Below are 5,028 nucleotides of genomic sequence, written 5' to 3'. Positions count from 1 at the left end.
TCGTCGGCTTCAATCCTCCGATGTACCTTGCCACCTGCTGATTTTTTTGTCTCCGACAGATTGTTACAGGCGTTGAGATGGTTGAATTCATCGGTGTACTCGGTCACAGTCTGAGGGCCCTGTCAGCAATTCTGATACTGGTGGTATAATGTTTGCTCGTAATCGAGCGGGAGAAACCGACAACGCAGATGTTGCTTCATCTTATGCTAGGTGGTAATTTGCATCTTTTCTTGCCATAGACGGTTGTGTTGCAATTGCTCCTACCATGAGGATGCTTCACTTCTTAACTTGTATGCAACAAGCTTCACCTTTCTCTGATCCAGGATCTCCATGTAATTGAAGAACTTCTCGACCTCAACCACCCAATCCAGAAAACCTTCGATGAAAGCAGGGAGATCTACCTTCAAACGATAATCGGGGGTGACTTAGTTCCAATCAATCCTTTCGGGCCTATAACCCGCTAGATTTACATTGTGCCTTTGTTGCAGCTCGCCGAACTCACCGAAGGCCATTCCTTCGTCTTCTTCGTCGGATGACTTTGGGTAGACTTGCTGCCTATGCCGATGGGGAGGGACATGCGTCGGCACCAGTTGGCCACGAAGAAAGTTCTTGCCGGCTTGCACTCGATTCCGATTGGGTTCCCTTGTGTTTTCGATCCACAACTAATGGAGCGTTTGCTGGATGTTTCGCACGACACATTCAAGGTCGCGAATTGCCGCCCAAAGGGCTGGCATCCCACGATCACTGTCGATGGGATGGACACTTCCAACACTATTGTTTGGGCTTACATACAGGAAAAGCCTGCTCTGATATCAAATGATGCGGGTAAGCATGGAAGTCGAGATTCACAAATCCGGCTGAATATGAGGAACAGAAACTCAAATTGTAGGGACAACCACGAATCACAAACAGTGACTGCTTGCTGGCTCGAAACAGAGCAAGAGAAGCATTGAAGATGATCAAAACCCTCCTGCAAAGAACCTATTTCAAGGATCCAGAAGACAGAGGATTCAACGTGCTCAAAGAACAGAGCTTTTTTTCATTCCTCCCATGGCGGCTGAAAATAAAAACTTCCAGCAGAAGAGCACGACTCTTCTAACGATTCTTATATAGAATTGCAAACTCATCCTAAACCTAAACAATAGGATCAATAGAAATCAAATCCTAAACCAACATGGACTCTTAATCCCAACTTAACTCTAACCCAAACATGATTTAATTCAGCAACAAACAAAGACTCTAAACTGGACTCAACACAATAGAATTCAGATTCAAAAAGAACTCTTGATCAATGCTCCACGGCTGGATTTTGATCACCACAATCAACATCTTCATGATCAGCATCTTCATCCCCATCTATTCCGGGTTTTCTGGAGTCTTCCGCGTCCACAGTTTGATCTTCATGGTTGTAGCATTCACGATTGGCACCCTGTGGAGTGATTGAGTATTTCCTAATTGATTTTGATGAGCTCAAAGCATTTGAGTATGCCTTATGTTGTTCTAATGAATTCAATCTAGTGTTTCAGGTAAATCTTTATGAATTTATGTCTAAGTGCCTTAAGCTTTGGTTTAGAGTATTTTGGCTAAGTATTGAACTCTATTTGAACCAAAGTCTACATCACGAGTCGACTCCTAAACTTTACGAGTCGACTCCGGAACACTTGAAGTTTCTAGCACAAGCTCGAGTCGACTCCGGAACTCTCCGAGTCGACTTCGACTGAGAACAGACAGAAAGACAGAACGATAGATTTTAGATTCTGTTAGCGAGTCGACTCCAAAAGATTGCGAGTCGACTCCGATGCTTGGCGAGTCGACTCCAGATGGTCCCGAGTCGACTCCATGGAAAAGCTGACAAAAAGATAGAACGTTAGTTTTTGAGACCCTGTCAGCGAGCCGACTCGCGAAGACTACGAGTTGTCTCCCACATCAGCCGAGTCGACTCCCAGTTTGTCCGAGTCGACTCACAAAGGAAAGTAGTCTGAAAGGCAGAGATTCAGTTTCGGAGACCCTGTGAACGAGTCGACTCCAAGTGTTCCAGAGTCGACCCCCAAGTTAGCCGAGTCAACTCTAGTAAGGCCCGAGTCGACTCCGAGGCAGATCAGTTCAAAAGATAGAGAATCAATTTTTCGGTCTCTTAGAGCGAGACGTCTTTCGAAGATCTCGAGTCGCCTCTCAAGACAGCCGAGTCGACTCCAAGTAAACATGAGTCGACTCGAGGAAGAAAAACTGAAAGTTGGTTTTCTGGAACTCTGAGAACGAGCCGACCCCTAAATGTCCGAGTCGTCTCTAGCTGTTGGCGAGTCGACTTCAGTTTGGTCCGAGTCAACCCCAGGACGAGGCATACACTTTAATTCAAATCTGGAACAGTGGACAAGTCGTCTCCAATAAAGCACGAGTCGACTCCAGTAATAGACGAGTCGACTCCGATCCCAACGGATACATTGTCAGATTGTACAAACGGATCAGAACGGCTCCAAATCACTCTCTAACGGTTATTTTTCGAAGAGAATCATTTAAATAGCTAGAGTGAACAGTACTAGACAAGAAGAGAGTTATTCCATTTGAGCATTAAAGGTTTTCAACCACCAAGAGCTTCCGCAGAGTGAATCCAAGCAAAAGAAGAGAGAAGTGCATTCAACTCAAACTAAAAAGGATTCCTTCGCATTCAAAGCTCTACCTACTGTCTTACATCCTTTGGCTCATTCAAGAGGAGACTCAAAAATCGAGAAACCTCCACTTCCTCATCTCAAATATGTTTGAGGGCTTCTAATTCAATCTTATTTATATTGTTTCATATTTGCTTTTTAGAAGCTTTCCTTGTGAACTTTAAACTCTTGTGTTTGTACTTGATCCAATCAGAAGATTGAATCAAGTGTTGTAAGGTTTGTTGGTGAGCCAAAGATAAAACTAACGGTGTAAGGTTGTGGTTGGTGAACCGGAAAAAACCAACTTGGTTTGATTGTGAACCCGAGAAAATAATTGAGTGGTTCTAGTCGGTGAGCCTGTCAAAACCGACCGAGTTTGTTTTGACCTCGTGAAAACAATAAGTGAGGTTGTGAGTTTGCAAAACATCCGGCTGTAATCCTAGGGATTATAGTGAACTCCTAAGTGCGGCTTAGGGAGTGGACGTAGGAGCAAGAGTTGGTTCCGAACCACTATAAACCTTTTTGTGTTTGTATTGGACCTTGTCTCTTTCTCTCTCTTCACTCATTGCATCTAGTGATCTAACTAATTCACTTGTAATAGATTTAGTTAATCATTCACCTTATTTTAATTGGTCAATAATTAATTAAAACCCAATTAACCCCTTCTCTTGGGTTGTCTCCTTGGGCAACAAGTGGCATCAGAGCAGGTACTCTCATATTGATTGGTGTTCCAATCTTTAAAAAGAGTAAAAGATTAAGATGACAACCCCATTTGGATCTTTCCTTAGTGAAGGACAATCCACCAATAGGCCACCATTTTTCAATGGTACAAATTATACCTATTGGAAGGCTAAGATGAGAATTTTCATCCAAGCCCAAGACTATGATGTATGGAGCATCATAGTAAATGGACCACACATTCCAACACACACGATAGATAATGTGTCCATTCCCAAGCTTGAAAAAAATTGGGATGAATTTGATAGAAGAAAAGTATAACTTAATGCTAAGGCAATGAACGTACTATATTGTGCCTTAGACCCAAATGAATTCAATAGAATCTCTACTTGTATTTCTGTAAAAGAGATATGGGATAGACTTGAAGTGACCCACGAGGGCACAAATCAAGTCAAAGAATACAAAATCAACATGCTAGTTCATAAATATGAGCTATTTAAAATGGAATCCAATGAAACTATTACTTGCATGTTCACCAGATTTACTGATATTGTCAACGGCCTAAAATGGCTTGGCAAAAGTTATACTAACAGTGATCTTGTCAGAAAGATTCTTCGCTCTCTATCAAGGTAATGGGAAGCCAAGGTCACAACAATCCAAGAAGCAAAAGACTTGAACACGCTGCCTCTTGAGGAGCTTCTTGGATCTTTAATGATGCATGAGCTCCCGATGAAACAACACAGCGAAGAAGAATCCTCCCATAAGAAAAAGGTAATTGCCCTCAAGTCTACTTCTTCTAACAAAGATTTTTTTTATAGTAGTAGTAGTAGTGAAGAAGAGGATAATGAGGAGGAAGAAGAAGAGGCACTTCTTGTGAGGAAATTCAGAAAGTTTATCAAAAGAAAGAAAACCTTCCACAAGAAAAGGTTCCCTTCAAGCTCCTTCCACAAGGACAAGGGTAAGGAGAAGGAAAGTGAGAGAATCGGGTGCTATGAGTGCGAGAAGCCGGGTCATTTCAGAGCCGACTGCCCCACATTGAAAAAGAAGGGTAGATTCAAGAAGAAGAAAGCCCTCTTCACTACTTGGACAGAATCTGACAACTCATCATCAGAAGAAGAACAAGAAGAGAAGGCCAACATATGTCTTATGGCCAACGAGGATGAGGTAAGTATTAAAAATCATTTAGATTTTACCTTTGAAGAATTGTATGATGCTTTTAATGAACTAATGGATGAATATAGGACAATAACCTTTAAAAACAAAGAATTGAAGCTAACTAATCAATCTTACATTCATAAAACTGATAAATTGATTAAGGATAAGGACTCTAATTATCAAAAAAATTTAGAACTTAAAACAAGCAACCAATTGCTAACTCAAAAAACCGATACTTTAATTAAAAATAAAGAAAGATTAACTAAAAAAATTTTTGAACTTAAAAATAGTATTCATACTTTAAAAGATAATTCAATTAATAATGTTAAATCATTGAATGAAGAAAACTTGAAATTAACTGAAGAACTTGAAAAATATAAACCTATTGTTGAGAAGTTTACCTATAGCTCTAAAAAACTAGAAATAATTCTTAATAGTCAAAGAGCTGTGTTTAATAGAGCCAGGTTAGGGTATAAGCCTAAGAACAAACCGAAATTTCTTAAAAACTTCTTTGTAGAAGCCGGTGAAAGTAAAGCTAAAGATGTAAACT

Source organism: Phoenix dactylifera, unplaced genomic scaffold (assembly GCF_009389715.1).
Source record: "Phoenix dactylifera cultivar Barhee BC4 unplaced genomic scaffold, palm_55x_up_171113_PBpolish2nd_filt_p 000141F, whole genome shotgun sequence".
Lineage (NCBI taxonomy): Eukaryota > Viridiplantae > Streptophyta > Magnoliopsida > Arecales > Arecaceae > Phoenix > Phoenix dactylifera.
This window is presented reverse-complemented; position numbering follows the sequence as displayed.